General features: G+C 38.1%; 1 pseudogene; it reads right to left on the reverse strand.

The window, feature by feature from the left end:
• Window positions 1-8259: 8259 nt before the first annotated feature.
• LOC149157410 (18S ribosomal RNA) lies at window positions 8260-9911 on the reverse strand (annotated as a pseudogene).
• Between the last annotated feature and the right edge of the window lie 2126 nt (window positions 9912-12037).

Below are 12037 nucleotides of genomic sequence, written 5' to 3' on the forward strand. Positions count from 1 at the left end.
TGCATATTGATAATGTGATTTTTATTGTAGAGTATTTTTGTTGGAAAGCATCATGGTTGGTTCTTGTGTAACAACCATGGTTGTGTTGGCATCCAATTAACTTTTAAATACTTTTGACAAATCCATTTGTATGCTCATGTAATAGTGAATATATTTTGAAGGTAAGCGGGTTTTAGAATGTGATATATGAATATGGATGTTATATGAATGTGACAAAGCATGTATGTAAATGTATCCCTCCCCTTAAATAGATGGTTTTGGCATTTATGTGAAATGAGGAAAGGAAGTGAAGTTTTTCCAAAAATTATTATTCTAACTTTTAAAGGAATTAAATGGTTAAAAGTTAGAAAATATCATACCTTAACTTACCCTTTCAAAAATGGATGAGAGTTGTGCACGTGTGGCTGCAAAAATGTTGTTCATAGTCTTCTTTACTTGGTTGTGAAAATGGTTGATGAAATCGAAAAAGTGAATCTTTTATTGTTGCTGCATCTGCTGCTAAATCTGTTGTTGAATCTTCTACTGATTGCTCGGAATCTGCTGCTAAATGCGTCTGAAAATGTATAAGGCTTGGAAGGTATACAAAATATAGAAGTTACATTTCTCCCCAGCCTTATTTATTGACTTGACAAACTGAAAAACAATGAAAGGAAATCGACTTCATCTGCTACAAAATATGGGTCTTCAAGTCTTCAACGATCGATGGCACAAATCTTACTATGTGAATAAATGCGCTGGTGTCAAACATAGAAAGAATTTGTTGACTTAGTGGCCATTAATGAATGCCACTTGTCAACATGAGAGCTCTCACCATTGATTCCAATGGGAGTCAAGATGCCTAACACATCTTTGTAGGTATGAATAAGTTTGTTGTGATCGAGTAACCTACAAGATCCAACGAAAAAGGGATATTAATGCACTCCCATTGTTCATTGGCACGAGTACTTGCTATTAAGGCATGCAAGGCTCTAAGTGTTTTTACAAAGATAATTAGATTCTAGGTCTTTGACTCAATGATATACATAGAAGCAGGGTTTTATTGGTGGAAATGAAAAGGAAAGGAAATGACAAGGAAAATTAGAATGGCAATAAGTTTGTAAGTGAGCTTCTTGGTTTTATTTTGTGGGTTAGGAATGGATGAAAGGAAATGCTTGGTGAAGGAATAAGAACTCTTGCTATGAAAAATGGATATGGAAATGTCATGCTTTATGGATTTACAATTGGTGGAATTCAAAATCTTTTTCAAAAAGGGAGGTGCAAGGTAGTGGTTGTGGACATGGATTTGTCTTTAGAATTTTTCATGAATTTAGTATTTGGAAGACTAATTGTCGTCACAATGTAATCTCCTTAATGATCACTTTATTATCCTGTAACTTGTAAAAAAAAATTGGGAGAAAGAAAACATAAGTGTGTTCAAGAAGAATTGTGCATTTCCTTCATGATTCTTACACAAAAATTTCATACCAAATAAAACAGATTTAAGAAAAATGAAAGTGTTGAAATGAACTCAATTCATGATATTAGTATCAATCCATTCTTAAAAATAACCATGAAAAGTAATACTCCCTGTTTGTGTCAAATAACTCATGAAATGTGCTCGGCAAAAAGATTGACATTAAAAAGATCTGTTGTGTTCTGCATATTAGTATGTCACATAAAAGAATTCAACAGAAAGATGTTATGAGTTTAATGCCAAATTGAAGCTATCGAAACAAGATAATCATCATCTACAGAATCCTCCAAATGTTTGGTAAATCGATTTTCGAAATTTGTTTTCAAGTATTCCATTTTTTATTTTCAAATCTGCGTGAATTTTGTGATTTTTTTTTTAACAAAAAATTTAAAAAGAAATTATCAAAAGTAATAAATAAATGAAGATATAGACTTTTTTTTTAATTTATTTTTAGTATTATTTATGTTGATTTTTTTCTATTTATTTAGTTTTTTTTTTTTAAACAACAAATTAAAAAATATATCATTTTTTTTAATTTATTATTTAAGTTGAGCTTTTTTGAAATTGTAAAATAAACAAAATTTTATTTATTAAAAGCTAATAAAGAAAAATTCTGAAAATAAACTAACACTAAAATGAAGTTTTTCATGGATTTTATTCCAAACTCATCAACGTGTTTTTTTTTTCTTAAATCAATCAACACCCAAAGAAAAAAATTACCTTGTCAGAGAGAGTTTGTGCAGTAGAAAAAGGAGTCATATGTAAAAAATTTGGATCAGAAGATAACTCAACAACCTGATTGTGAAAAAAATGTGTTGATGGCTTTGACAAAACAGAAGCACGAAGGAAAAAAAAATGCATTGTTGGAGCTGGCTGCTGTTGCATTGAAGGATGTGGCAGATCTGAAGGCTGATGAAAACACTGTGTTGATGAATTTTCTAATACTAGAACGTGTTGCAACACTGAAACGAGTTGCAAAGATAGTGTGGAAGGTAGATATGGAATGTATTGCAAATCTGAAGCTTGCTGCAACATTTGCGTGGAAGGTAGATCTGGCAAATCTTAAAAGTGTTGCAAACACTACATGGAAGTTGGATCTGGTAGATCTGGAAATTCTAAAGAATAGAATTATTGATAAAATTGTAGTACATTCATAGACATATAATCAACAAAGTGAGTGGGGAAAACAACAGTTTCAACTACCCGCAATTTTTCATGCACTCGCTAAACTTAATCAGAGAAAAATCCTTGAAATTTATGATTTCCTATGATCTCTCCAGGATCTCAGTTAGAATAAGAATATTTGCTAGGAGGATCATCATCCCTAGGATTTGATGTACTTTTGAATGATGGCGTTCTATATTTGTCTGCATTCACCCACGTGGATGTGTATGCTGGGTGTACATTTGTTTTTTTGTTATATCATTATACCATGCCGCCGAAATAAAGGGAAACATTCATAGAGTTCAGGAGCGGAATGCTTAATGTTTCACCCATTAGGCGAAACTGTAGTCAAGAAGAAAGATAGGATAAATGATGGAATTAATTGTGCATGAATGGATCAATGTGTTGTTAGAGAGTAAAAATAATGCGAACCGTTTAGTATCAAGATTGAGCGCCGCAAGTACTGGTTATGTACAAACACCAAATAAGTTCCATTGTTGTTGAATTATGCAACATTGTGCAGCACGTTGTGAGTCAATTGCATCCTCTTGTGCAGCTCTTTTCTATATCCTGAATGCGAGGTCTACATTGTTCAATCGTGGTGTTGTTTGTTCTCTTTCTAAAATGCTCCAATTTTCAGATGCCCTACTCAAGGAGATGGCAACATTTGCTCTTTATGGGCTTGTAGATAATGAGGATAATTTACTTTATCTAATGCGTGTATCAGATAAAAAATTTCAAAGACGCGTTGTTTTGGCTCTTGATACTAAAAGTACTTCACTGGAAGAGGTCGTGATTTATTTTTGGCATTAAACAATTGTTAACCTTCAATTCATCAATTTAAATTTTTATATTGAAACTTTTGATGCAATCTTGAGTTTTCTAAGGGTGGGCGGCTTCGCGCATTCCAACGCATGTCATGTCCAGTTGGATTTGTACATACATACTTCGTGCTACCCTAAAACTCTCAAAGGGTTCAATGTTCGATTTGTACATCTTTGTTGTGTTTTATTTGTTTTATTAGTTTGAATTAATATTTTTTTTATTTTTTAATAAAAAATAAATAAAAAATGAAATTGAACTTATCTAAAAAAAAATGGTTAGTTTTCAAAAAGATATATATATATATATATATATATATATATATATATATATATATATATATATATAGATATAGATATATATATGATATATATTATTATTATGTGGGGAAATTATTTATTTTTATTTAAACCAAAATTAAAACTAAATTAAAAAAATAAAATAAAAATTAAGATGATCTTTTGCTTATTCACAAAATCCTTTATTGTCATATTGTAGATCAATTTTCCAGCAAGAGTATTTTTATTTGAAATAAATCAATAGATTTTTTGATCTTCCTGATTGCGCAAAGCACAGGAAGAGAGCATACTAATCGCTTGATTAGTTTTTATTTATGCAAGTTAGCGTGGATGGATAATACAATCAAGATTTACGACAAAACCTCGCATTGTCTATACTCTTTCTACAATGTCGTGGGGGTGTTTAGATTCTTGGAAGACAAATATTTCCAATAATCAAACTCCTAGCTTACCCGTGATACAGAAACAAGATATAGAAATGTCATGATGAAGCAGCTCTTACCTAAATTTATTTATGAGAAATGTGGATGATTTTTTTATTATTTTTATTTTTTGAAAACAAAACTAAAGGAAACTCTATGAGATCTCATTTTATTTATTTTTTAATCTATTCTACTTTTAACTTGAAAGACTTTTTTTAGGTAAAATCATGCTTCCAGTGAAGCCATCTAAGGACTAAAAATTCGAAAATGCTCACAGCAAGATTTAAAATTTTTACCTTATGATTTGCAAACATGTGAGTAACCTGTCTTATTCTTGGAGTTGGCGCAAGATTCTTTTGAAACCAATCCTCAATATTGTCCTTGCTCTCTACAATTACTTGTTCAACATCTTCAATTTTCTCATCCGTAGATGGATTAGTAAGAAAAGGGGGGTTTTAAAAAGACTAAATTTAAAACTAGCTAAATACTAAAACATCAGAAACCTCAAACTTGAACCCCTTTATGAAGATCTTGCTGTCACCAGGTTTCACAAGTTTTCCAAAGAAAAATACTGGTACCGAATTAAATTCCTAATGCCTAATCCCTTGGCACCATCCCCGGCAATGGCACCAAAATGTTGGGCAATTTAATTGCTTAAATTTCTTTCATTAAATTATCAACTAGGGATACTCATAAGCTTGTGATAATGCCAACAAAATATATACAGGAGTAGGCAACTAACTCTATGTCTAACTAAATGATTTCTGATTCAATATAATATGCAAGGTAAGAGGCTCCTAATTGAGGAGGTCCTAGTTGTCCTTCCGTATAGTATTATAGATTGAAAAGAAATCATTGATTACATAAAACCAAAACTTGAAATAAAGACAAGAGAATTAATTTTAATTGTTGTTTAGATTCAAATAGAGAGAGAGACTAACTTAGTCCCTTGATTTTCCCCTCATATACTGATAGAAACTAAACTAAGATTCATTCATAAGCATAAGAAACGAAATAACTTGAAACTTAAAAGCAAAAGAATGAATTTCAATTATCATGTAAATCAAATGGAGAGAGATCCTAACTTAGACCCTTGGTTGTCCCCTCATATGCTGATAAGATTTTAATTTAAAACTCATTCATCAATCACAAACAAACCCTCAAACATCTAAGCAATTAAATGAAATAAGATCTATTATGAAATAAAATGTTTCTTTGATCCTTTTAGAGTGAGCTCAATTCTCTTAAGAACAAAGTGACACATTATTCCATATACTACATTAAGACAACTTATATCTAAAACTATAGAATGGAAATTTATGTAAAATGAAGCTTTATTCTATTCCATCATAAGTTTGATACATGCTCCAAGAGTCCTCCCTTTTGGAATGGAGGATATACCCTTATTTATACAAAAACTATGATATCAAACTCATAAATGTAGACCCACTATTCCCTCCTTGACCCACATATTCCTCAACCAATGGTGACACATAACCCTATCCTCCGTGGTCTCCTCCATGAGGTCCATGATCTTCTCCATGAGGTCCATGATCTTCTCAAATTCGAATTTGAACATAGAGTTCCACATAAAGATGCCTTGGAAGCTTCCTTTGTACCTACACATGTCAACAAACTCATTCTAATTGTTAGGTATAAGTATAAGCATATTATTTTCTAAAGGTTAACCATAAATCCATTTTAAAATGTTTAGAATTAATAAATTTTGGAAAAGCATAGTTATAACTCAATTATGAGGTAAATTTAATGATGTGGAGGTGGAATGGAGGTGACATGAAGGTAATATGGAAGTAATGTGAAGGTATTGGTGAATAATGGAGTGAGAATAAGGACTATTTTGAGGCCCAACAACTTCCTTGCACCTCGCAGATTTTCAAACTCACTGACTCACACACATGTTAGACTCCTTGGTCTGTGTTTCAAGACGGGTCAAATTGAAAGCCTACCAACTAACACCATGAGCGCGCAAGTGCACATGGCCAGCCACAAGGGTGCATGCTTTTTTCCTCGACCACTGCAATGGAAAACCGATAGGCAGTAATCTGCCCACGCTTGTGACGATGTAGCAGCCCATGTTGGTTTTCACCTCAAGTCAAGAAGCAGGCCAGCTTGAGCCGTTCCACATCTAATCGAGATGCATCGAAATCCTCCATCCACTTCCCTCTCGACAATTTCAATCACTCTTTAACTCTCTTTTCAAACTCCTTTTCATCTTTCCCTCACAATACTTGTTTGTTGTCGGTCTCTCACCCGTATTTAGCCTTGGATGGAATTTACCACCCAATTAAGGTAGCATTCCCAAATAACTTGACTCACCGACAATGCCTCGTGATGCGACAGGGTCCCCGCCCGATAGCACTATCACCCTCTCAAGTGCCCCCTTCCAAGGGACTTGGCCCAGGTCCATCGCTGAGGAGGTCCTTCACAAGGGGAGGCTTCAAATAGAGAACAAGCTTCCCTAAACCCATGTGTTGGAAAAAAGGGGGGAACTGTAGTGGACGACAATCGAGAAGGACTAGGGTGGTCACCCTAGGATCTCACACTGTGTTTCGTCCTTCCCAAACACCAATCCACAACAATCCCACCTTTTCTCCATAAATCTAGGGGTCAAAAGGAAGAAGGGAAGAAAGCAACATGAAAGAAAGAGAGATATCAAACGTTTCTACCAGCTCACAAGGGTAGGCTCAAACAAAGAACAAGCTTCCCCAACCCTGTGCCTTCACAAAAAGGGGGGGAACTATAGGGGACGACAATCAAGAAGGACTAGGGTGGCCACCCCGAGAACTCACACTGCTTTTCGTCCTTCCTGAACACCAATCCACAACAATCCCATGTTTTCTCCATAAAGCTAGGGGCCAAAAGAAAGAAGGGAAGAAAACAACATGAAAGAAAGAGATATTAAACATGGCTACTGGCCCACAAGGGGAGGCTCAAATAGAGAACAAGCTTCCCAAACCCCGTTCCTTCACAAAAAGGGGTCAACTGTAGGGGACAATGATCGAGAAGGACTAGGGTGACCACCCCAGGAACTTGCACTGCTTGTCGTCCTTTTCGAACACCAATCCACAACAATCCCACCTCTTCTCCATAAAGCTAGGGGAAAAAGGAAGAAGGGAATAGAAAAACACCAAAGAAACAAATATCCCAAGAAAAGAGAGACACTCAAGAGCATGCTGAGTAGATGTACAATAACCAAAAAGAAATCAAACAAGGCACCCAATCAAAAAGCATCTCACCCCTTCACACCCTCCCACATACATTACGACACAACACCATTTCTAGCTTACAAAATAACAAACAACAATCAAACAACCAAGAAAATGAATCACAACCTAAACTTGACCACTAGAAAAGACAAGGGCCGTGATGAGACCAGTGTCTAGAGCATGTTACTGAGAGGTAAACAACCCCCCAACCCAACACAAGGCTTCAAACAACAAATAGACTACTAATAACAAACCCACCCTACTATTGCACCCCTCCATGTACAAAACACTGAACAAGCTTTGCAGCGACAAAGTCAACAGGGGTGAAGAATCAAAATCAAAAGAGGAGTTGTCACGTGCCAATACTCAATGTTGGAGAAAGCCACGAGCCACAAATACATCACTGGTGCAAGGCCACTAAAGAGAGGGATGTCTGCAAAGTGCACACCATGAAACAAAGAAATGACCAAGTCCCACAAAAAACCCACAATCCAAAGGGAGGAACAAAGATACAACTCGCTACTTCTTTTTTACTTAAAAGGGGAGTGGCTCATGAGAGGAGGAGGAATTCCCTCAACGGCAAAGGCACGAGATTAGATTGCCACCCTCATGCCCATTCACGGGGAAAATTTTGATCTCAATGGAGCTCAGACCGAGGAAACACATTGGGGGAAAGAAAAACAAAGGATGGGTGGGACAAGCACAAGCATGGCTTGCAAGCACACACACAAAAAAACAAGCATTACCTAAAGACAAGCAACCAACAATGTTCTGTCAAAACACCAAACCCACTCCCCTAGAGACACACCACACAGTCCCACATTGCAATCGAAACCCAACCAACCCGAACCAAAAAGGAAAACCCCTGCTACCAATGATCCTACCATAGGTTCACCTATGGTAACCTTGTTATGACTTCTCCTTCCTCTAAATGATAAGGTTCAATGAACTTCTCACAATGTTGACAACAGTGAACCACCATCGTCGACGCAATTTGAACACTTCATAGGATCATTTAGTCAGTAGGAGCAATGGGATGTGTGTAAAAAGGGTAGGGACATAGTCAACATGAGTTGATGACATGCACTTACTAGGAATTCCTCATTGAAGACCAATAATTTCAATGGTCTATCCCCATCATGATGCAATTTGAGAATATTTCCCGATCCTCTCGAACCAGGAAGAAAAACTCATTGGCTACATCAGTGTAGCATGCATGCGGCCCAGAACATGTAAGGGAATCATAGATCTCTTATTGTTTCAAAACTTCCATGGCCTAAATGGCCATAGTCCCTCTAAGAAGCTGGTCGTGAAGGGGAACCTCCTCGTAGATAGTTAGCAGGCTGAGGTCTCATTCATTATCAGAATTAAATAGACTCCAATTAAGCTGCAGGCTCCACTCCTCATAGTGCCCTTCCATCAATTCCTTTAAGTTTTAGCCTTGTGACCATACTCCCCCCAGAAGCCAAACACTCTGATTTCACAGAAGGTGTTGGTGGAGTCCTTAGAGAAACATCCATTGATCCCTGATCGGCATCGTTTATGGTTGAGACTAGGATGGTATCTGATCAGCTTCGAGCACACAACTTTCATTCTTGATTAAAGAAAACATCCTTGGAAAATTATTTTGCAATGGTCCATCTTTCATAAATCCAAGAATTTCACCTTTGACAATGAAATACGAATGCCCCCGACAGTCCTTATTAATCATTTCTCTAGTCCCAAAGGCCAACACAATAGGACCAGACTCCTATCACGTTATTCCATGCTAATGTATTCAGAGAATAAGCTTGTTTTGAGCACTATAATTTTTTCAAAGTAACAGTGCTGGAGCTGCAACCTAGCCAATTAAGGCCAGGAGCATGTCGCCGACAAAAGGGATGAAAGGGCAGGTGCACACTAAGTAGGCGAACCGACATTTATGACCCAAGATCCAACTACGAGATTTTTATCTACAACAACTTAAATATACGCTATTGGAGCTGGTATTATCATGGCTGCTCGAACCAAACTTGCACTTCAATGGATCCTCATTAAGGGATATAGATTGTACTCATCGCAATTACCAGACTCGATGAGCCCAGTATTGTTATTTATTGTCACTACCTCCCCATGTCAAGATTGTGTAATTTGCGTGCCTGCTGCCTTCCTTGAATGTGGTAGTCGTTTCTCAAGCTCCCTCTCCAGAATCAAAATCTAATTATCCATCACCCATCACCACCATGGTAGGCCTCTATCCTACCATCGAAATTTTATGGGGTAGAAATTTGAATGAAGCATCACCAACACAAGGGCTGTGCGATCTGTCGAGTTATCATGATTCACCAGAGAAGCAGGCAAGCCCGGACCGGCCTTTTATCTAAAAGATGCATCCCTTCCAAATATTCGGGACTTGGTGCACGTAACATCTTTAACTGATTTAATGATCCATCCGCAGTTTCACAGTCTGAATTAGTTCATACTTAGACATGCATGGCTTAATCGTTGAGACAATCATATGACTACTGGCAGGATCAACCAGGTAGCACCCTCCCACTTCAAAGAACATTCCAAATGCTCTCTTACCAAGAGCCAACCTGAACACCCATCAAGTCAAAGAGATATCAAAATATCATGTAAAACTTTTATGCCTTGCACCTATTGCATCCCAAGAAGGAAGCACATGCGACATGCCAAGGACATGGGTAGACCTGCCGAGCCACAATGCACCAAGGCCACTTTAGAGTTTGCAACCATGCCCCAACCAACAAGAAAAGGAACGATCACTCACCCACTCCCTTAGAAATGCCTCCAAAAGACTCCACACCCTACACCGAGGCCACTTAGGAGTCCACCCGACAGTAGCAACAGTGGACCTCGATCTCTCGATCGCCTGTGGTAGCCTTGATGCAAAGGAAATAAATTGAGAACAACCAACCACACAACCTCTATATTATAAATGAGCCTCAACCCTCCCCGCCCTGCACCGAGGCCACCTAGGAATCCACCCAGAAAGCAACAACGATGGACCTCGAACTCTTGATCACTTGTGGCAGCCTCGATGCAAAGGAAAAGGAAGGAAATAAAAAGAGGACGATTGACCACAAATCCTATCATAGAGAGGCCATACAAACTTCCCCGCCTCGCACCGATGCCACCTTAGAGTCCACCATGACAATAGTAATAGTGGACCTCAATCATATGATCGCTTACGGTAGCCTCTACACAAAGGCAACGGAAGGAAATAATACAAGACAAACCGAGCCTGCAACCTCCCCTAGAAATGCCCCCCAACCCTACCCTCCCCACAAAGAGGCCACCTAGGAGTCCACTCGGATAGCAGCAAAAATGGACCTAGATTGCATGATTGCCTATGGCAGCTGTAATGCAAAGGAAATGGAAGGAAATAAAACAAGACCAACCGAGTGCACAACCTCTCTTAAAAATGTAACCCAACCCTCCCCGCCCTGCACCGAGGCCACCTAAGAGTCGACCCAGACAGTAACAATGGTGAACCTCGATCACTTGACCGCCTGTGGAAACCATGATGTGAAGGCAAAATAAGGAAATAAATGAAATCAAGAGGCTCGCTACACAATACAAGAACATATCCAAATAGGACGAGGGATCGGGTAGCTACGCACCCCATGCACCCTACATACAGGAAACCTAGGAGATTACTTACAGCTTTACCAACTGGACAATGAATAATTTTCACCTACGAGCACCTCCACATAGAGGAGGGAGGTCAAAGTGTTCCACCTTGAAATCCTTCTTCTAGATAGCCCCTACCATCGATGTAGCAATCCTCCTCCCCATTGGACCATGAGCACATAGAAAATTGAAACAAGAAATGCCCATAAACATTTGACTTAACATTTCCAACCAAAAACGCTTGCCACGCATGTGAGATACAAGGAAAAAGTCGACCACTTGATCAAACATATGGGCCAACACATCTATCAAAACCTCAAATCCAACGCAACCACGAATTATGTGTACTTTGAAAGGAATGCCAACCCTTAACTTTACAATAAGGAGAGTAGTGCCTCACATCGCCCGACAGAAAAAGCAAGTAAGAGGGAGGGTAGGTCGTTTACAAGAAAAACCATTCCACGTTCCTCTTAAATGAATGCATCTCAACCAAAAATTCCAACACAAAAATAGTACAAGCACAAGAAACCAACACCAAAAACAACCAAAAGATGAAGAGGCTAGCTGTCATAGGGAGCCACATCACAATAGCCCATACAACTCTAACAACTTAGAGGAGGGGAATTTTTCTCATATGCCTCCCGAGACAAACATGGCCAACATTACCACTCATGTGCTACTGAGTGGGTATGGAGAGAAGATGAAAAGCATCCACCCTAGAAACCACCCAAGGCCATTCTTGAGGCAAACCTGAAAAACCAACTCTATTACCTACCCACCTTTCACATGAAAAGCAAAACCCTCCCCACCAAATAGGGAGGAGGTGAACAATATAATGAGGAGCCAATTTCAATGGAGCCACATAGGGCTACCTAGCCCAATCAAAATTTTCTATTTGCAACAACTCAGGGGCACGATAGTGACATAGGCATGATGGATTTTTCGGGTTTCCAGCTAAGGACCACAACAATGAAGGCTCAAAGGAGTGCCAAGCAAACTTTAACATTTTTATCATTC

Source organism: Pinus tabuliformis, chromosome 5_2, assembly GCF_031772625.1.
Source record: "Pinus tabuliformis cultivar Carrire ecotype Pingquan chromosome 5_2, CPIR1, whole genome shotgun sequence".
Classification (NCBI taxonomy): Eukaryota; Viridiplantae; Streptophyta; class Pinopsida; order Pinales; family Pinaceae; genus Pinus; species Pinus tabuliformis.